The sequence below is a fragment of the Podarcis gaigeae genome (genome assembly GCF_964106915.1).
Source record: "Podarcis gaigeae genome assembly, chromosome: 7".
Classification (NCBI taxonomy): Eukaryota; Metazoa; Chordata; class Lepidosauria; order Squamata; family Lacertidae; genus Podarcis; species Podarcis gaigeae.
In genome coordinates, this window is record NC_139683.1 from 58,862,252 (window position 1) to 58,885,526 (window position 23,275).

Consider the following 23,275-nt stretch of genomic DNA (forward strand, 5'->3'; position numbering starts at 1 on the left):
AAAGTACTGAGTGAGACACACAGATGCAAATGAGAATGAAGGTTGCACAGTTATGCAGCGGGGGGGGGGGGGGAGTTGCAGGTTTAAGATAGATTTCGCAATATATTTCCATGGGAATATTTTACCCAGTGTAAGAGGAAGAATAGCAAACTATCACCCATGTAACCAGATCCAAATCCAAGGACCAAACTACTTGGGAAAGTAATCCTGCAAACAATCCTGCAAAGATAAGCAAACATGCACACAGAGTGGCAGGAGGCAGTGAGATCACAGAATAACAGAATGCTCACACTATTGCTGATTTCGGCAGTGTCCACAAACTCAGCACCACATGTAATTTGTCTCTAAGACATGCATTGCTTATTGCACGTCTTGTATCATAACACTAGATACCAAAAATCTATCTTCACATATGCACATGCATACTTGCATTGGCTACGATAACAGAAAAACCCAACAGCTTGATCCTGAATATGGAACCTATTACAGACAGTACTGATGGGAATAATAACATTAATCCATAGGATGGGGATTCTAACACATTCTGCTTTGCTATATTGGCTAGACATTAAGCCAATATAACATCACATGATGTCATATAGTCTCATTGGCCAAAGATACACAAGGTCTTCCAGATGTGAAAAGGGGTTCTTTTTATTCATTTACTTGAGTATGAAAGGGATCTTTAACTTGCACACCATAAAAGATGAAGAACCAGAGTGTGAAATACTTATCACTTCATCAGACTGCCGCATATGATGCCAATTCAGAATCTTCACAAACTCATGGGAATCAGCATCATGTGGGTTTTAAAAGGGGGGGGGGCGGACATAGGGAACTAAAAACTAAGTACAGCAATTAAACACAGCCAATAACAGAAGCCATATGCAGATCAGCTTGACTTAGAGAACTATAGTCTGGATGACTGAAAAAACTGCAAGTCTCGCTACAGGAAAAGAGGGGGAAAGGCCTGTTTTGGTTCTGAAGTGGTGCCTCAAAAGGACAAACAACCTTCTTCTGCAAAGAAGATTTTTTTAAAAAAAACGTTTTCAAAAGTTAAACTGTTTCTGATTTCCTTTCCAAGACAGAAAAAGTTGGCATATAAGTGTAAGAAAATAAATAATACAGAGGAGCTTTTCTATGTCAATAGACCCATTTTAAAATGAGGACAATATCTAGGAAAATGAGCAAATTAGACTGGACTCCACACTTTCTACTCTTGATTTAAGGCTTAACGTAAAGCTTCTTTAAGAAAGAGCTAGTTGTCAAACAGAACGCACTGTCCACAATAACTCATTGGGGGGGAAATCCAGTGTTGGCAGTTACTAGATAGAAAGTGTATGAAAGTTGGTTTGAGTGTGGACCTTCGGGACTCCCTCCCAACTCTGCAAATCTGTAATTCTCTGATTCATAGTAACCTCTTTACTGCTGCTTATGGAAACCCTCAAGAATACCAAACAGGAAGACAGAAGTCGGTAGTTTGTCTTTTAATTAAAGGGTGTCCCTACAGTATCACAGTGGGTTTCTATTCCAATCTGAAAACATCTAGGTAATATCCCTGTTTTTAACTGTAGGTCTGCTAAAAGAAAGCTTGTGGTATTACATAGAATCCCATAACTCACTTACCTGAGATATCTGTCCTGCAACAGGAAGGAACTCACAGTCCCACAAGTAAATCCTTTAATTACTGACTCGCTCAAAGATAAATCATCATTCACTGCACTGACACGAGTTCTACCTGAAAGAGAGGGAAATCACCACACAAAGATCTTGAGTCATTTTATGTCAAAAAGAAAGTCTGGTTCTGTTTTTTAAAGGGAGAAGACAATTAAAAGTAGACCCTGTACTATATATGGCAGTTATATATTTTCTCACAGGAACTCTAAAACCAGCACATAATAAACCTTTTAAAAACATTTTAAAGGTTTGGTGATTAAGCACGTAGCGAAATACCCTTTTCTCCATGAGCTAGGAGCTTTATAGCAGGTGAAGATTCACTCATGAGCAAATAAATGTGAGTGTTCCAATCAATTATGAAACCACTAGAAGGAATAACACAATTACCTTTTATCTCTTGCAAACTTTAAGATGAGACAATAGCTGTACTGTAGTCCTAAAATATACCTACAGGGATGTAAGGCTCCTTCCAAGTAAATATGCATAGGACGGCACTGTTAATTAAAATGGTTGGGTCTCTAGAATGGTAGCACTGGTCTTATAAGAATGTGTTCCATTTAGGATAAAGGACAGTATAGAGAGAAATAATAATAATAATAATAATAATAATAATAATAATAATAATAATAATAATACCTTTATTGTCAATGTACAACCAGTGTACAATGAAATTAACTGAGCCCCCCCCCCAACACTCAATCTCATTGCACTCTGTGTTCTTGTTGCACAACACACCAACCCTGAAAGTCAGTTGCACTATATTATTTTCCCTTCAGCAGCCTAACAGCCCACGGGTAGAAACTGTTTTTTAGCCTGTTGGTATGACTGGTTATACTTCTATATCTCCTGCCCAAGGATAGAAGATTAAAGAGGTGCTGGCCAGGGTGTGAATTGTCCCTGAGAATTTTTCTCGCTCTTCTAAGGCATCGATCCCTTACGATGTCATCTAGCGGGCTCAGGGGACAGCCCATGATATCATGTGCTGTGTTCACCACCCTCTGTGAAGACTTTCTGTCCGTGGCTGTCAAGCCAACATACCACACTATGATACAATATGGAGTCTCTGTATGGCCTTCCTAACCACGTGAGTTATACTGTTTTTCCAAGTGAGGTCTTCACTAAGGTAAATTCCCAGGAAGTGTAGGAAGAGACTCTCTCCACACAACCCCGCCCCCCGATATACAACTGAGCAAGTTCCCCTCTTTTCCTCTGAAAGTCCAACACCATCTCCTTTGTCTTGCTAATATTTAGATGAAAGTTATTCTCTAGGCACCATGTAGATACTTTTTGAACCTCCCCCCTGTACGCTGATTCAACTCCACCTGTAATTAGACGCATTATGGTAGTATCATCTGTAAACTTAATAATTGCAGTAGATGGATCAGATGAGATACAGTAATGTGTATACAACGAGTACAGGTAGGGAATCAGCACACATCCCTGTGGGGTGCCAGTGCTGTGCTTCAGGGAGATAGACGTAACAGGCCCAATCCTCACTGTTTGTGTCTAATCCCTCAGAATGGAATCTGGAAAAGTGTTCTAGCATTTTATAATTTGAAACCTGTGAATATGTACGAGTCTGTTGTCTTTTTAAGGGAATTTAGAGGGAATTTGATTGTGATGTTTCAGTCTTGCCTAAATATCCTCATATAGTGTTTTATGTAACAGTGACTGTGACTTGTTCAGATAAATATATAAATATTTTTGCAGGCCAGGCGGTAACAGGGTTGATGAGCCCATAAACAGTTTTAGAAGATTAGGCTAAATTTATACTTTTAGGGTCTCATTTGTGAGCTACACTGAAATCATACAGATAAGAGTTTTTAAAATCATTCACCTTTATTCATTCCAAAAATGCAGTAAGGAAAAATGACAAGTTACTCTTCATGTCTTCCCCTACAAGCATCCATCATAGGTTTCTATAGCCCTGCACTAAAATGGATGCTCTTTTGACTCCTTGCTCAATATAACAATTAATAGGTGATGTTAAATGGGTGACTAAACCAGGGATAGCCAACATGGCTTGCTCCAGATGTTGTGGACTACACCAGTGTTTCCCAACCTTGGGCCTCCAGCTGTTTTTGAACTACAATTCCCATCATCCCTGACCACTGGTCTTGCTAGCTAGGGATGATGGGAGTTGTAGGCCAAAAACATCTGGAGACCCAAGGTTGGGAAACACTGGACTACACTTCCATCAGCCCAACCAGCAAAGCCAATGATCAGGGATGGTGGGAGCTGTATTCTCATAACATCTGGAAGGTAACACATTGTCTAACCATTATCTAAGCCAAGTTTCCCAAACTTAGGTCTCCAAGTGTTTTGGACTACAACTCCCATCATCCCTAACTAGCAGGACCAGTGGCCAGGGATGACGGGAACTGTAGTCCAAAAAGCTGGAAACCCTGATCTAAACCTTTGACCTCAGTTGCGATGAACTAAACTGCTTTATCAGCAAGGCAAATTTCTGATACCAAGTCATAAACATCTGAGAAGTTCCTGGACATGTAAAAATATTTTCTCATTCTTACATTTGCTAAATGCTAAACTGGGAAGAAAACACCATTGATTTCAACAATTTCCAAGCAAACAACATTTCTAACAGGCTAATATATAAAGCTGCTGTATACAAAGTAAAACCATTGGTCCATCTCACTCACTACTGTCTACAGTGCATTGAAGTTGTCTTCCAGGGCTTCAGGCGGGGCTCCCTCCTGGCCCTAGCTCAAGATGCTAAGGATTGAACCTGGGACCTTCTGCATGCAAAGGAGTTGCTCTCCCACTGAGATATGCCCCTTTGCCTAGATGTCACTAAACATTTCCACAGAGATCATAGGATTTTGCTTAGCCATCCCATACAAAGCATTTATAACCTACAGATAGCAAATCTTTGGAATTTGCACAGATATTTTTGGACATTCAAGGGGGAAAGGCTGTTTTCTTCTAGAAGATAGCCTTCACTTGTTTAAGTGAGGAGAATGTAATCTGAATAAAATCTGAAGGTCAGAACCTTTCCACTGGACTGACTATAATGCAATGCTGTGGCTTCTGTCCAAAGCTAAGAGGTTGGGAAGTGGTGAATTACTAGCTCCAGTATTAAGAGTGCTAGAAAAGGAAACATGGGCTGGGAAAATAAGAGGACACATGTACAAGTAAGCAATTTAGACAACTTATCCAAAGTGGAAGCAAGACCCTAAATTAAGCAACAGCACTGGAAGCCCAACCTTAAATTTGTTCCCACTGTGGTTGAGAAATTTCCATCCTACAGGCAGTGCAAGAGTGGAAGGCTAAAGACAAGGTCACTATTGTAACAGTCTAGCAGTTTGTGGTTTTGTAAATGCCTAGGTTATATACAGTTCAGCAATTCCCCATGCTCGAATCATGTTAAGAAAATTTGTGGAGGTGTGTTGTGCCAATGCTTGCTGTTGCACCTGAAACGGTTACAAGCAGTTCTGTAAATTTATACTTATTTAATTGCATGCAAATACAAAAACACCAAAAGATTTGTGGGCCTGTTGTGCTAATAGCAAATCGCGCATAATGATACTGGAGGGAGGTGACTTCAATAGGCTGAGACATTTACCTTTGCTTTTCATTCCCAACCTGGTAGCAGTAGTCTCTGTCCTGAAGCAGGGTCTTGAAAACTATGGCCAGGGCTGGCCAAGACCATTAGGCAGAATGATTTGAGGTATACTGAAAAGCCAGCAAATGGTTACCTATTTAATTCACTGTTGCTGGAGGTAAGAGAAACACTTGTAGGGTTTTTAACTTCAGATACAAAAATATACTGGCAAGTCTTGGCTAGACTGCTGCAACCCAGGCAACAAAATATTTTGGGCCAGTCCTGACTATGACCAAGTGGATCATGAACTAAAACTGAATCCAGATAAGATTGATTAACTGAGAGGAATATTTTTGATCTGGCATCAGCTGGGTTGCATATAATTAAAGGGGGCATTCCAGCTCCTAATGGATTATGTATGGATTTTAGGGAGCCCCTAGAATAGTCTAGGGACATGAGAGTCCCATGGACTGCAAGAAGATCGAACCTATCCATTCTTAAGGAAATCAGCCCTGAGTGCTCACTGGAAGGACAGATCGTGAAGTTGAGGCTCCGGTGTTTCAGCACCACCACCATGGTTAGTGGCTAAGGAATAATATTAAACTACAAGCTCGTGAAGCTGAGGCTCCAATACTTTGGCCACCTCATGAGAAGAGAAGACTCCCTGGAAAAGACCCTGATGTTGGGAAAGATGGAGGGCACAAGGAGAAGGGGACGACAGAGGACGAGATGGCTGGATAGTGTTTGCGAAGCTACACACATGAGCCTGCCCAAACTGCGGGAGGCAGTGGAAGACAGGAGTGCCTGGCGTGCTCTGGTCCATGGGGTCACGAAGAGTCGGACACGACTAAACGACTAAACAACAACAGAATAGTTTTCTTCAAGACTGCAACTCCCATCATCCCCAGCTAGCTTAGCACAGTCAGGGATGATAGGAGTTGTAGTCCAACAACTTCTGGGGACCCAAAGTTGAAGAATTCTTCCCTGGATCTAGGACTGCTTTGGAAAGCTTAAGTGACAGCTACTTCCATGAGTGCATTTTATCAACTACAGTTCATCAAAAAACAAAAGCTAATCCTGGAGAACAGGAAATTATTTTCTAACCACCCCAAGAATTAGAGGCCTACCTATCACCACCCACAGCTTTGCAATGCCAAGGAAACAACTGCAATATTGTCTTCTACACAGAGCTACTTTTGAAGAGCTACAGCTGGTGGACAACAGTAGAGTGCCTGTTGGCAGGGGTGAAAACCCCATATTCAACCATTCTGATCCAACATTACTGGATATTAGCAGTATTCTAAGGAAGTACAGACCCCTTCATGGATCACTGCCTTGCCGTGGCGAAGGGGCTTGAAGAACTCAGAGAAGCTATGAACTATGCCGAGCAGGGCACCCAAGATGAACAGGTCATAGTGGAGAGTTTTGACCAAGCGTGATCCACCTGGAGGAGGAACCGGCAAGCCACTCCAGTATCCCTGCCAAGAAAACTCCATGGACAAAGACAACAGGCATATAAAAGATATGACGCTGGAAGATGAGCCCCTCAGGTCGGAAGGCGTCCAACATGCTACTGGGGAAGAGCAGAGGGCAAGTACAAGTAGATCCAGAGCTGATGAAGCGGCTGGGCCAAAGCCGAAAGGACGCTCAGTTGCGGATATGCCTGGAAGCGAAAGGAAAGTCCAATGCTGTAAAGAAAAATATTGCATAGGAACCTGGAATGTAAGAACCATGAACCTGGGTAAGTTGGATGTGGTCAAAAGTGAGATGGCAAGAATAAATATTGACATCCTGGGCATCAGTGAACTAAAATGGACGGGAATGGGTGAATTCAGTTCGGATGACCATCATATCTACTACTGTGGGCAAGAAACCCGTAAAAGAAATGGAGTGGCCCTCATAGTCAACAAAAGAGTGGTGAAAGCTGTACTGGGATGCAATCTCAAAAATGATAGAATGATCTCGATACGAATCCAAGGCAGACCTTTTAACATTACAGTAATCCAAGTTTATGCACCAACTACTTGTGCTGAAGAAACTGAAATTGACCAATTCTATGAAGACTTACAAGACCTTATAGAAGTGACACCAAAGAAGGATGTTCTTCTCATTATAGGGAATTGGAATGCTAAAGTAGGGAGTCAAGAGATAAAAGGAACAACTGGCAAGTTTGGCCTTGGAGATCAAAACGAAGCAGGGCAAAGGCTAATAGAGTTCTGTCAAGAGAACAAGCTGGTATCACAAACACGCTTTTCCAACAACACAAGAGACGACTCTACACATGGACATCACCAGATGGGCAGCATCGAAATCAGATTGATTATATTCTCTGCAGCCAAAGATGGAGAAGCTCTATACAGTCAGCAAAAACAAGACCTGGAGCTGACTGTGGCTCAGATCATCAGCTTCTTATAGCAAAATTCAAGCTTAAAATGAAGAAAGTAGGAAAAACCACTGGGCCGGTAAGATACAATCTAAGTCAAATCCCTTATGAATACACAGTGGAAGTGAGGAACAGGTTTAAGGATTTAGATTTGGTGGACAGAATGCCTGAAGAACTATGGATGGAGGCTCGTAACATTATACAGGAGGCAGCAACTAAAACCATCCCAATGAAAAGGAAATGCAAGAAAGCAAAGTGGCTGTCCAATGAGGCCTTACAAATAGCGGGGGAGAGAAGGCAAGCAAAATGCGAGGGAGATGGTGAAAGATACAGGAAATTGAATGCAGATTTCCAAAGAATAGCAAGGAGAGACAAGAAGACCTTCTTAAACGAGCAATGCAAAGAAATAGAGGAAAGCAATAGAATGGGAAGAACCAGAGATCTGTTCAAGAAAATTGGAGATATGAAAGGAACATTTCGTACAAAGATTTCCATAATAAAGGACAAAAGTGGAAAGGACCTAACAGAAGCAGAAGACATCAAGAAGAGGTGGCAAGAATACACAGAGGAATTATACCAGAAAGAAATGGATGTCTCGTATACCCCAGGTAGTGTGGTTGCTGACCTTGAGCCAGACATCCTGGAGAGTGAAGTCAAATGGGCCTTAGAAAGCACTGCAAATAACAAGGCCAGTGGAAGTGATGGTATTCCAGCTGAACTATTTAAAATTTTAAAAGATGATGCTGTTAAGGTGCTACACTCAATATGCCAGCAAGTTTGGAAAACTCAGCAGTGGCCAGAAGATTGGAGAAGATCAGTCTACATCCCAATCCCAAAGAAGGGCAGTGCCAAAGAATGCTCCAACTACCGCACAATTGCACTCATTTCACACGCCAGTAAGGTTATGCTTAAAATTCTACAAGGAAGGCTCAAGCAGTATGTGGACCGAGAACTCCCAGAAGTGCAAGCTGGATTTAGAAGAGGCAGAGGAACCAGAGACCAAATTGCAAACATGTGCTGGATTATGGAGAAAGCTAGAGAGTTCCAGAAAGACATCTACTTCTGCTTCATTGACTATGCAAAAGCCTTTGACTGTGTCGACCACGGCAAACTATGGCAAGTTCTTAAAGAAATGGGAGTGCCAGATCACCTCATCTGTCTCCTGAGAAATCTTTATGTGGGACAAGAAGCTACAGTTAGAACTGGATATGGAACAACTGATTGGTTCAAAATTGGGAAAGGAGTACGACAAGGCTGTATTTTGTCTCCCTGCTTATTTAACTTATATGCAGAATTCATCATGCGAAAGGCTGGGCTGGATGAATCCCTAGCCGGAATTAAGATTGCCGGAAGAAATATCAACAACCTCAGATATGCAGATGACACAACCTTGATGGCAGAAAGTGAGGAGGAATTAAAGAACCTTTTAATGAGGGTGAAAGAGGAGAGCGCAAAATATGGTCTGAAGCTCAACATCAAAAAAACGAAGATCATGGCCACTGGTCCCATCACCTCCTGGCAAATAGAAGGGGAAGAAATGGAGGTAGTGAGAGATTTTACTTTCTTGGGCTCAATGATCACTGCAGATGGTGACAGCAGCCACGAAATTAAAAGACGCCTGCTTCTTGGGAGAAGGGCAATGACAGGCCTAGACAGCATCTTGAGAAGTAGAGACATCACCTTGCCAACAAAGGTTCGTATAGTTAAAGCTATGGTTTTCCCAGTAGTGATGTATGGAAGTGAGAGCTGGACCATAAAGAAGGCTGATCGCCGAAGAATTGATGCTTTTGAATTATGGTGCTGGAGGAGACTCTTGAGAGTCCCATGGACTGCAAGAAGATCAAACCTCTCCATACTGAAGGAAATCAACCCTGAGTGCTCACTGGAAGGACAGATTGTGAAGCTGAGGCTCCAGTACTTTGGCCACCTCATGAGAAGAGAAGACTCCCTGGAGAAGACCCTGATGCTGGGAAAGATGGAGGGCACAAGGAGAAGGGGACGGCAGAGGACGAGATGGTTGGATAGTGTTTTCGAGGTTACCAGCATGAGTTTGACCAAACTGCGGGAGGCAGTGGAGGACAGAGGTGCCTGGCGTTCTCTGGTCCATGGGGTCACGAAGAGTCGGACACGACTAAACGACTAAACAACAACAACAACAACAAAGGAAGTACAGAAAAGCCTTAGACAATATTGAAGACCACAGAATTCCGCTTCTTAGCACCTCCACTTTTAGCTTAAAATAAACAAGTTTATAGGCCTTATAGTCACAAAATACATGTTTCAAATATTGTCAGCCCCCCTAAAATTAAAGAACACACTTTATCTGCCAATTTCTATTATCTGTATACCGTACATTAGTTCAATAGCCACCCAAATTATTATTTTTTCCACTGTTGTAGAAATGCGAAATAGTCTACTAAGTATATTTAAGCAACAGGTGTGTTAAAAGTCACAAAGATATTTCTAAAAATTCTCGAGTTTTGTTTTTTTAATTAAGCTACTAATCCTTGGCGATAAATTCTCAACACTGTCACACAGCTGCCTACAATGCTCTCTTAGTGTGTCAAACCTAGTTATCTTGCTTCCTGAGTCTTTCAGTGTTAATGTTGAAACATCACTGTTGCTAATTGAAGTGAGTGCTTTTTTGACATGTCAACTCTTATTTCCAATTACTTTGAAGCCCAAAAAGACTTTATCTATAGCTTTAGTCCAAAAGTATTAACTTTGCCTATGTGAAATTCTCTCTCACACGCACATACACATGAGAGAGTGGGAGATGAATTCATGGACTTCAGCAAAAGAAAAGCATCTGATAAATGCATACCAGCATCTGGGCTGAGTTTGGTTGACCGCATAATTGGGTTGACCGCATAATTGGGCACAGATAACACATGTACCATATGGAATTCCCCCTTTCTTGGTATACCTCTCCCTACTTAAAACACTCTTGCATACATATCAGCATATTAAACAAGTCTGACATTGCTGTACTTTTGGTCTGCATCAACATGCTTCTTGTTAGTTAAGTAAATAAGAGAACTAGAACTACCTAAGCTTGCTTTCATCCATATATAGAAGATCATAGGTTGCCATTTTCCCATTACTCTTCCCCTACATCTTTGGCAGCTGGAGCCACTGCTCTGGTGATGGGGTCAGGGGGCCATGCTCTAAATCTTCACATGCCAAGATGCATAACATCAAGTCTAATGCCCAGAAGAAGGAACTACTGATGCAGAAGGTCACTAATTGCCAGTTTCTCTGCATTACAAGGGTTCTGGAAAGAAAGCCCCACAAGAGAGATATGAGAATGGGGACACATCCTGACCCTTTAAAATCGCCAAGGGATTCCACAGAAGGTTGAGGCAGCCAAATGCTAAATAAAATAAAAAAATATGAATTTTCCTACTTGGGTGAGCACACATTACATTTTCAGGATATTTCCAAAGCAGCACTAAAGGAGACTTTTAGAAGTAGGAAGGCACTGTGTTATATGATCTGCAGAATCCTACAAAATGTGTTGATTTAAAATAATACACACAGAGAGAAAGTAACATATGTAAGCTACCATGCTGAACAGCCACTCCTGCTTTGAAGTTAAATAAAATAAAATAAAATCAGGAGATCTGATCACAGAGCTTCCACACCATGTGATAGTTGGTTCTGCAAAACATGAGATCACTCTGAACCCTCAGATCCCATCAGTACCAGGGTTACACGCAACACCATGAAGGTGCATGGCCAGAACTCCTGATGTGATATAGGTTTCAACATAACCTTTTGCAATCTCATTCTTTGGAGCACAGATAGGAAACAGTGTCCCTCCCGATTATGCTGGATTAAAACCATCCCAGACTCTGGAAATGTTGGCTGCAGCTGCTGGGATTGAAGACCAATGCGTCCTCTATAGTACAGTGTCTGTGCAACCACATTTATTTGCATGAATGTGTGCCTCTATCACTGCTTTCCACATGCATGCTTTTTCTGCCATATATTTTGCAAAACCTTCACTCTCAAGGGATTTGTTCCATTTCCTTCAACTGCTGTATCTCAAAAGATACACAAAACAGACTGCTCTTCTTCTGGTGTCCAACTGCATAGGTACCAGCAGCAAAGACAGTCTGCAGTTAATTATATGGAATTCATGTTTTTCACCTTCCTTGCCACCAACCATGGTATCTTTGTTTTACTAGACATAATTTTTTTAAGTTGTATGGAAGTCACTTGGGCATAAAGGTATTTGAATTGCATTTGAATTTATTCCATGCATTACCGTTTGTTGTTGTTGTTGTTTATTGCACTTATTAGTTGCTTTTCTTTTGCAAAAACAACCCAAAGTGATTTACAAAATAGAACAATGATTAAAACCAAAGCCGAATAAAAACCTAAACACGTATAAATGCAAGACACATTGAAAAGCCTACAAATTAAGTAGGGGAGGGGACAGAACCAGGGTAAAGAGAAATGTTTTTGTCTGGCACTTAAAAGTAGATAGTGGTGGTATCAGGCATATCTCCCTGGGGACAGCACTCCAGATGTTACTGGAATCAACTCCCATCATCTTTGACCGCTGGCCATCCTGGCTGGGGCTTCTGGGAGATAAGAGTCCAGCAACTTTATACTGCAAACTGTCCTATGATCTTTGGATGAAAGGCAGTATATTAATTTAATAAATCATCATCATCATAACAAGTGGGGAGCCACCACTGAAAAGGCCTGTTCTTATGTCACCTTCCTCTGCATTTTCCTAGGAGGAGGCACACAGAAAGGGTGTTGGATGCCAAATGCAGGGTGTGGGTAGGTTCATGTGGGGACAGGTGGCCCTTCAGGTATTGGGGTCCTGAGCCACATATGGGTCAAAACCAGCACTTTGCATTGAGCTTAAACTGTGCAATTTAATCTTAATCACTCTGCATGTGCAATTTCTAATTCTTTCTATAGATGCCATTTTAAAAATTGTTTTTACATATGCAGCTGTTCTATACAAGCTTTTATTATATTGTAATACTATACTCCCCACAAGCCCTCTGCACATCAAAAGCCAAAGGATTTGTGAGGAAAGACTGTCCAGAAGAAACAAGAGACTCACAGTGCTTCTGACTTTCGGATAAAGCCCAGCATGACAAAAACCCCTCACTCCCAGTCCAGGACATGGAGAAAACTCAGGTGAAGACAGAGGGTCAGTGGCACATGAAAAGCAAACCAAAACGTGTAGACACCCGTTAAGGCATAAGAAAAGCGGCTCAGCTATTTTAGCATTTTAAGCACTGCCTCTTCACAATTAGTGGAACAATTTCAGTGTTTTTCTTCCAATGCCGCACATTTTATTGGCAGCGACAAAACTTTTAAATCTTATTGGAAATCAGAGAAAGGAGAAAGCACAGCAGGGGACCATTCCCTTAGGCTGATGATTTGAACACAATTTAGTTTACAGTTAACTCGCAGCATGGCTTCTGTAATGTCCTTTATCATCTATGAAGCTGTTCTCTCATTGCTCATTATCATTATCCATAAAAAGACAAGAAAAGATGTTTTGATGCAAAACAGGATAAGAGTTATTTGTGCAAGGGCGAAAAAAATCTCTTTGCAATCATCTGTATTTTAAAAGATGGCTCCCTTTATACCTGCAGAAGAAATCAGGTAGAGGAGGTAGCAACATGTATCCTAGTTGTGTATTGGTGTGGAAGGGAGGGGGACTAATCATACTGAATGCTAGTTTATGCATTCCACTTTCTGCATGAGGAAGCTGTCTCAATCTTAGGCACACCGCAGGTCCATCTAGTGCATTATCTTTACACTATTGTTACACTGAGTGACAGCAGCTCTCCAGCATTTCAGAGAAAGGAATTGAACCTGGAACCTTCGGCATGCAAATCAGATACCCTACCACTGATCTACAATCCTACATAGATCCACTAAGGTGGGAAATAGATAAGAGTGGGTGGGAAAAATAAAGTACGTATGGTGTGTGAGTCTGCATGTGTGGAGGTTTTTCTGCTCACCTCAATGGAATGAAAGTATTTTAGCAAACTCTGGTAAACCGTCTGCTGAAGTAGGCTGTTTCATAGGAAAAGCATGATGAAACCTCATTCCTAAGCTGCTGCAGAATTTGGAGCTGCTGCTCCAAAGACCATTACGGACAGAGAGCAAAGCCTTTTTTGAAAAAAATGTAGATATGGAGAGTCTGTTTTCTAGCAGGGTCTGTCCTCACAAGTCCTCTTTGAGGTCACTGAGTAGGTGGAGACCAAGCAGCTGTGCCAAGAGGACTGGTGGAGTCAGCAAACACAGCTATCGAGCAGACACTCGCCAAAAATTCCACAGCGGGAGAAAGAAAACAAGAAGCGCCAAAAGTGGTTTGCCTTCTACGGGCATCCAGTTGTTAGGTGTGTTTTCTTTAAATACAGTGGTGAAAACACACAGACACAAGGCACCAGGATAAATTATAAAAGCCAGAATGCCAGCCTGACAAACTGCATTGATGTGGCATCTTCTCTGGGTTCAGAGCTTGGCTCCGGCCTTCCTTGGCATTCCTCCTTTCCCCAGCACGAAATCAATTACCTAAGGCAAGCCTCCAAATGATTTAGAAACTTGTCCATGGCTTTAGGTTCTTCTTTCCTCCCTCCACTCTCAATCTCAGTCTCTACAGAAGGGGGGTGGGGTGGAAAAGTAATATCCGGGCAACACCCCTTCCAAGTCACCCATTTCAGTCTCTAGAGGGAAGGACTGATTAAGGGGAACATGTAACATTGCTGAGGTGTTCCTCCAGCTTTTTACAGGCTTGGCAAAATCACTGTACTTGCCAACTGCTAGCTGCATTCTGGAGGATTGCTCATATACTCCAAGAGCTCACACATGTGCTGATTTTGTAGGATTTGGAGTGATTAGTAACCTGTAATTGCCAACAGTCCATAGCTTGAGGCAAAAAATAGATAACCTCGGCTAACCTCGATTCGAAATAACCGTTCCTTCCCTTCCCTCTTTCCTGTGGTGCAAGTAAAATGGCAGAAAGACATTTCTTTTATCAATACACTCACTTGAATACTGCCTGTTTCAGTATCCTACTGCACACCTTAAGCTACTAAAACAAATAAATAAAATGACAGGGGGAGGAGGGCACAGAGTGATGAGGTTTAACTTTCAGGCTTTTACTAATGCATTGTGCTTTGAGCTGGTACCTATCAAACAGACACTCCGGGGCTTCAGAGCTGTTCTCATCAAAACACAAAATGGATAAACGATGGACTCAGAAACAATCAAGCACCCTTTACTTGCCTCGCAGATGGCTGAACTGAAAGGCTAAGCATGTAAATCAACATTCCTATTCCTCCTCACTTTCTGCACTTTAGTCGTAATCCTTTCACCTGGTGTAAACACACATGCTGTATTATTTGGACTAGAGACCACCCAGCAATAGCCTGTCATCTTTCATTATCTGCTGTAAGTGGGAGAGGGTGATGGAGATATATATGTGTGTGTGTGTGTGTGTGTGTGTGTGTGTGTGGCAAATCCTTTAACAGCATTCCACCTGGAATTTGTCCAAAAGTTCACCTATCAAATGTCATCATATAAGAGTACCTGAAACTTCAGGAAATACTTCACAGCATGAAAGCACAAAAGGACTGTCTTGTAAATATAAATATTAAACCCAACACCTCATCACTCTGCCCCCTCTGTCACCAAGCTGCCCTAAAACATGTGCTGCCTGAAGTGGACAAGCAAAAGCTGCCCCACACTCTGTTGCTGCCCCCCAAGCTTTGGGCCCCACTTTGCCACACACACTGCAATTTCCTCCTCCCCATTCAGTGATGAACTTGGTCAGTTGTGTGAATTGTGTGGCTTTTAAAAATAGGAGTGGGAGCTTTTAAAATGCCATGTTGTGAACTGCCCTGAGATCTACGGGTACAGGGAGGAACATAATAATAATAATAATAATAATAATAATAATAATAATAATAATAATAATAATAATAATAATGGTGTTGGCAGGATTTGGTAAACTGTATATGGAATGGGTGCAAATGACTGGGGTTGACAAACAGTAGGCCTGCATTTCTATTTATCAAGCCAAAATATGGCAGACCCACTCTAGAAATATATACAAGTGATATCCATGGTTCAGCTATCCTCTTTTCCACTGTACACACACCCCAATTTCTCTGGTGACCAGCTTCTCCCCATTTTTGCCAGCCAAGTCTGCTAGGATACTGCATAAAAAGCTTTAATATATTCAGATTTTTTTTAGCACTTTGTACAAGTACACCTTACCTTAAGACAGCATCTAACCCACAAAACCAAAAAATGGTTGGAAATGAGAGCTTGAAGGTATCGGCTAATTTTGAATTACATTACATATTGTGCCTTTACTTAATCTCTTTTCAAATCAAGTAATATTATAATTGCAATATCATTCCATTGTGTTTCATGTCTCCCAAACACCAAATTAGTGTGAATATTAAAACAAGCTGAAGCTTTATAGTTTAATTACTTTAAGTATATTTGCCGTGACTTGCTGCAAGTACTGGAAGAGTGGGGGCTTGGAGGTTTGGAGAATACATAAGAGACTGACTTGCAGTCTCTAAGACAGAGCTTTTAACCAAAAATGACTCTTGAATTCTGACCTTTGGGCTCTGTATTATGAAGAATAGTCTAAATTAGAATACTGCAGAACATTCCAGCTCTTGGTAAAGTGGTGGCAACTCATTACAGCCCTTATTTTAAGATGATCAAACGAATCTTAATGAAACATGCTTGCGTTCTATGCTGTTAACAGCCACTTTGTATTCCTAGATCTACCTTAATGACAAATTTGGCACCGTTCCTCTAGGACTAATCACACAGGCAGTCTGAAAACCTGCTTATGTATTTAATATTAACATTATTTTTAAAGCATTGTCTTTCATCATTTAACACCATTTCCAAATGCAAAGCCAACTTCTTTGAGACTTTAAAACAGTCCAGGATGCAGCCAAGGAAGCATTCAGCAATATGGAGATAGTGTTGTATATGGCTCAGTTCCAAGCTTTACGGTGCCTAGATCACTGTAGTTTAATTTGTTAAGACTCATTATTTTAAAAAACTTTATTCTGGGAAGGCCTTGACAAAAATCCCTTATTATAGTTGGACTGTCCAAGGACTGGAGCTTTATTCTTGCCGAGTGTTTATTAAAAATGTAGACTGCGGTGCTCTGTAGACTTACCTTGGCATAAACCCCACTGAACTTAGTAGGAAGTTCACACACAAAAATATGATAAAAACATACAATGAACAACTACATACAGGCAGTGGCCATTTTGCATGGGGGTTCCATTCCTGGCCACCACCCATCAGTGCTGCATATATAAAACCCACCCCAATCCAACCCCCATTCTACCCTCTTCCAGGTCCAAAAGGACTCATGTTGTCAGTGGTTGCATATCAGTTGGTTGCACACAAAATGGCTGCCGCCTGTACATAAAAACAGCTAAGCATTTGCATAAATAAAAAAAACCTTACACATTATTTATTTATTATTCAATATCCATTGAGTAGGGGACACAAGGCCACATGTACCACCACATGACCAGCTTCCCTGTCTATCTCCAGCCTTCCCATGTTCAACAAGGGAGGTTTGAAGAAGGCTTCTATCCATGTTTAAACTGAGGGAGGGGTACTGCTTTTGTTTGTTGCATTGTTCTGCATTTTTGTTTCTTTATATCGTAAATCACCCTATGATCCTTGGATGAAGATCGGTAAATAAATAAATAGATGATAGATAGATAGATAGATAGATAGATAGATGATAGATAGATAGATAGATAGATAGATATAGATAGATAGATAGATAGATAGATAGATAGATAGATAGATAGATAGATAGATAGATGATAGATAGATAGATAGATAGATGATAGATAGATGATAGATAAATATTGAAGGACAGCCCCTTTCAGAGCTCCCCTGCTGAAAATACGAAGGTCAGGAACAGAGAGTGTAGAGCCAGCATACATGGGAACTTTTGTAGCGGCGGGACACATGACCCCAACATCATCATGCTCAGTCAGAGCTATTGTCTATTTCTGGCATTTCTGACTTGGTCTTTTCTGCTCAAAATTTGCCTGTGCTTTTTTATTACCGGTATTCTCCTTTTCATCTCACCTTCCCATGGTGAAGACATGTCAAATTGGGCTTCTTAAATCTTCCTAACTGCACAATCCTGTGTGCATCTACTCAGAAGTGAGCCCCACTGATTTTAAAAGAAATTACAAGTTAAACATGGTTAGGACTACATCTTAAGCTTTTCCCACTGACCCAACTTATTTCTCAGTGAATTCTTTGATCTTATCAAGGCTGCGTTATTCTGATTTGTCCCTTGTGGGCTTCCCTTTATCTCACCTTAGGTCTTTCTTTTATCTTATTTTTTCTGGTCTATGAATTTGATCACATAACTCCATTATTGTTTTCTCTTCGTTAGTTACCTCATCCGTTCTTGCATTCAATTTGAAGTTCTACTATTAGCATCCGCTTTTTGGTTCCTTTATATCTGTCTTCTTCCTTCCTTGATTTCTTTATTCTTCAAGTTCTGGCTCCCCAAACTACATATTTCTAACCTTTTATCCCGATTGTACATTTTATTGGGGTTGGCTCCTTATATTTGGAACATAGCTGTCAAGTGTCCCTTATTTGAAGGGACAGTCCCTTATTCCAGCGCCATGTCCTGCTGCTGTCCCTTATTGATGGATGTCCCTTAAATGTCCCTTAAAATTCATAGGAAGCAGCTCCTCTCCCTCCCTCCCTGCCGGCCAGGGAGGAGGGAGGCTCCAATTGTGTTGCTTGGCTGTGTTGCTCACCCAATAAGAAATCTAAGAATGACTGGGGGGTGGATCTTGTATGCTTTGTATGTGGCTAGTTAATGCAAGCTAAGGAGGTTTTTGAATGCTGGACGCCATTTTGTTGCACGTGCTGCTGCAAACTTTGCAGTGCAAAGCCAGGCCGGAGAGCCATCTTAAGTTGAGGCTGCATAGGCCTTGTGGTGCATGTGATTCAGATTCTATTCAGTTGAACCTCTGGTTACAAAGTTGGTTGGACAGTGTTCTCAAAGCTACCTGCATTGGTTTGATCAGACTGCAGGAGGACAGGAAGACTGGAGTGCCTGGAACAGGTGAGGCTGCAGGTCCCTTATTTTGGCTGCTGGTCCCTTATTTTCAAGGTTGCTGGTCCCTTATTTTCAAATCTGTAAGTTGACAGCTATGATTTGGAATGAGTTTCCCCCCTGAAATCTGGTTCGTTTAATGCCACTGCACCATTCAATAAATTCCTCAATGCCTATTTGACTTAAGAAAGCATTAGCAGTGCTCAGCCCCACTCCTAATGTTTTACTCGCATTTACTTGAATACAGATAAAACCCTCCAATACTTTGGGGGCTTGTATGCACATCCTGTGTCACCAGACCTGCTTTTAAGCAAATTCCTGTACATAGTAAGCATTGACTTGAGAGCATCATCTCTCTTCCCCATTTTCTTTCTTAGGTGTGCTTTTTTATCAGGTTGCCTGTCTCGTGGCAGCAGAAGACTGTGTCCTTTCAACATTTCTATATACAGTCTCTCCAAGTAGTTGCTGGGCTGTTGAAGGTGGGTGGAGTGACAATGATCAGGATCACAGTAGGTATGGAGGAAGAAATTAAGCTTTGGTTCCGTTGGTCCTCAGAAAAACCTCTGAAGATGGTATTTCCTTTGGGGGCCATGGGGGCGGAGAGAATCCCCCATGGGTGCTGAAATGGGCAGGAGAAACATCTTTGAAAGACAGGTTTTCCTCAGGACCACAGCAGGAAACTCCCTCTTCATGTCTGCAGTGATCCCAATATTTACCAGCCCTCCCCTCTCCCCCACCCTGGCCCTATTTACATTTTAAAAACAACAACCTGTAAGTTAAGCTGATCTCTGGGATAAGCATATCCTATTATGCAGTCTGAGCAGTCAGCTGAAATACTAAGGTTAGCCTTGTTTTTCTTTTTTTTCTCCAGAATACCACACATACAATACTTGAATTTTGATATGCTGACAAATTCTTTAAGTTATTCCATTTCCCTCCCCAAGCTAATATGCCAACTGGGTGGCCGGAGGGAAAGGAGCCAAGAATGGACATTCTTGTAGATATTTGCTGCTTGCAGAGCAGTTCAATATCAGACGCCTGCTTCCTCAGCCGTGACTGCTTTCCATATTTTCTTTACATTTATTTCCCCCCTCCCCTACCCTGTGACAGGTTGATATATGAAAACCAACAGTGAGGCAGCAACACAAGGAGCAGCGGCAGCGACATGAGCTCCAGGTGTTGGGGGAAGGGAAGGAGAAGCCTACAAAACGTCTATGCTCCGATACATTATCACATTCCACAGAAATATTATGGTTCACGAGTCTCTTGTTTTCCAGCGTGTTTTATACCACATTACAAATGTACCACTTCATCTGGAAAAGAAATAAGGGCCTGCAAGGGCAAAATATGTGGGCCAGGGCCAGGATCGCTCTAAGGCAAACCATTACAGCAAAACAACCATTTAAGATGGGAAGTTTCATTCTCTCTGTATAGAATTTTTTTTTATTATTTTAAAAACAAATTTCAGCTGAAAAGATCAGGGGGCAGGAGTGCCACAGGCCCATTTTTCTCAGCACAAGCTTCTTAAACCTGCGATTATTTATTACATTTGTATACAGACCATTCAGCCAAGTTCTCCAGGAGGTTTACATAAGCTTTGAAATATAATTCGCAATGAATCAGGAAAACCAAGATAAAATAAATCACAACAGCAAAAAGCCGGGGGGGGGGGGGAATCATCTAAAAAGCTGCGTAAAACAGTGCATCTGAAATAGCCATTAAAATCAGAATAAAAACGCAGCAAGGGAAATGGGCGGCGGGGGGGTGGACCCTAAATGTTCCTAATATAGATGATGATTAAAGGGTCTGGGAGGAAAAGAAGGCTTGCACCTGGCACTTGAAAGACTATAATGTACGGACCATGTGAGCCTCTTTTCAAGGAGTGCATGTTGTTAGTGTGGTGCTACTACCAAAAAGGCCCTTTCAGAATCGTACCTGCACATGGAATTCAAGTGGTCCACAATCAGGAAAGCTTACAAGACTAAACTGTGAGTTATCAGGAGTCTTGAAGGAGAGAATCTTGGCAGCAGATCTCAGATACCTTACATCTTATGCAGCTGAGGCAGGTCTGTGAAGAGAGCATGGCTTGCCTGAGGCAAACGAATGTGTGCTTGACAGGTAATATTCAAACTAGGGAAATCCCAATCTGCAGCTATAACAGCTCAAAATGATACTCAACATTGCACAAAGCTCTGTTCAGGGCAGTGCCTGCATCCCCACCTCCAACTTTTCTCCATCAAGGAGTGGGGGTGGGGTGGCATGCAAAAATTACCAGAGAAAATTAGGGTGAAATTCTCATCATGGGTGTGTTATAATAGGGTTTGTGCTGTGCTTACCTTACTTTTGAGGTAGTCAAAAGGTGGTTGTGAGTGTCCTTTTCTGTCATCTGCAAATCATCTCACCGTTGGTCTGCACTCCCTGGTGTCTAGCCTTCATTTAAAGGCCAGGGGAAGACATGAGGTAACTCTCCCCCCCCATCAACACCAACCCAGCAGCTCTTTCAAAGGAGGAAATATGGGCAGTCAGGGAAGCTACAGAACACAGGATAAATGGCTGAGGGACAGAAAGACATGTATACCACCCCTGGCCACATTACAATGATATCATGAGATGAAAACTCCACACCCACCAAAATCCTGAAGTGTGATAAGAATGAGGCAGAAAAACTAAAACCTTTCCCGCAGGAGAAGAAATATTTTGAGAAACGCAGAGGACACAGAGGATATTTTGAGAGGACAGATTTCAGTACAGCACTAATTCATTATGCATTTTAAAATGTTAATTGCAAGCAGCCCCTTGGACCCCAGATGCTATTTGCAATGAAGCCCTGGAAAAGCTTCAATAGAAATTGGACAATAGCAGGTAATACCATGCAGATCTGCTTATTTTCTTGCAGATTTGTATAATTATACCCACAGTGTTTTCCTAAAATAGGCATTATGGAACGGTTTGCCCACAATTTAGAAACATAATCAGCAAGTGGCCTCCCCATCGGAAGCGTGGCATACAGTACTTTAAATAGCCTCAAAACTGTCTGAGGCAGGTTATTTTTTTTTGTCCCTGTGAATCTGAATACACGGTAGTGTGGAAGAAGCAGATGAAACACAACAGGATCCAACCAAGTGCCCGAAAACAACTGGTCACTACAACAAACTACTGGGAAGGGAACTGCAAAGCCAGGCAATCCTGTTTAGTAACTAGAATGTAAGCTAAACTGTTGCTTGGGACATAAAGCTGCAAGTATACAAAAATCCCATCAAGGAGGAGTATGGATGTGAATTAGGAACAAGCGTTAAGAGAAGAAAATACAGGCATAAGGAGGACACAAGGCATCCTTGTCTTGCACCTAGTTATTAAATAGAAGCAGCATATATCTTTTTAGTGGCACAGTCACAATTCTTATTCAGTTTATATATATTTAGAACCTATGCCCCAACTTTCCCCCCTATTTTCCCCATCAAATGTTATTTATTTGACAGAATGTGTATGCCTCTAAGCAGTTTATTTATCATTATTTGCTCTATTTCCAAACTACCTTTCATCAATTAGAACCCAATACGATTTGCAACATATACATAAAACCATAAAATATAGCTACATTTAAACTATTAAAGAAAACTCTTAAGCCATTTATTTTTTAAAAAAACCAGCATATCAAGACAGCAGATGGCCCTCATTGATTACGGCTCACTTTTACTCCTGCCTAAAAAACAAAGCTCTCTGTTCACTGCTCTGCAACTTACTAGAAGAATGTAGTAACTTGGAATGTGGTATTCTTTGCCTCTTGCTACAATAGGGCTTCGGCAACTTGGGTTTGGGTAGCCTGTATAATTTGTGACAACTAAAAATTTCACTATTTTCTATTTCTGTACGGGTGCTTCGACCTGCAAATCCATTCTATTCAATATCTGGCTTTTTTGTAAATAAAAACTTACATTAATTTTAGACTGGCATTTACGTTTTTGATAATTGCGTCTATTGCAATAACTTCTGCAGCACACAACTGTTTCTAGGGAATATCCCCAAAGCAATGGTTTTGTGACCACATATGTGAACAGACAGAACAAGCAAATCTGGCAAAAAGAGACAGAAGGGAAAGAGGGAAAGTGTTCCTCTTCCCCATGAGCCTTCTCAGAATGCAGGAAAGGAAATTCTGTCAGGCCAGGCAGGATTCAGGAAGGAAAGTAGAGGTGGCAGAACAGTGGCATCACCAGTGGTGCTACTCTGCCAGAGAGAGGAAGTTTTGTTGCTATTCCTCAAATTGTGTTGCTCAGCTCTTATAGACTGCTTTGGGGCATGTTCATAGATCCTGGGCAACACCTCAGGTTATAGCCCCTTGCCCAGGCAGTCAATTCAGCAGCTTTTGAAGTTCTCCTACAGACAACTACATTTCTCTTGAGCACCCTGCCCAGTTGGTTGGTTTGGGGACTCTCTCAATAAGGGTGCACAAAGACAATATTCACTCTGTTTTATAAGAATCATTTGCATTTTGCATATTATTATTATTAAGTTCACTCACTCAACTAGT

The 23,275-nt window shown here is 41.5% G+C and overlaps 1 long non-coding RNA gene across 17 annotated transcripts in view; it reads right to left on the bottom strand.

Moving 5' to 3' along the window:
* Positions 1-23,275, bottom strand: part of LOC310848256 — a 388,509-nt gene that overhangs the window by 233,554 nt on the left and 131,680 nt on the right. For 16 of the 17 annotated variants that reach the window (XR_014566218.1, XR_014566219.1, XR_014566220.1 and 13 more), the window contains one exon: positions 1,627-1,738. The exons of the other annotated variant lie outside the window; for it this stretch is intronic. This is a non-coding gene — a long non-coding RNA (uncharacterized lncRNA). The remainder of the gene's footprint in view (positions 1-1,626; positions 1,739-23,275) is intronic. 17 annotated transcript variants of the gene reach the window in all.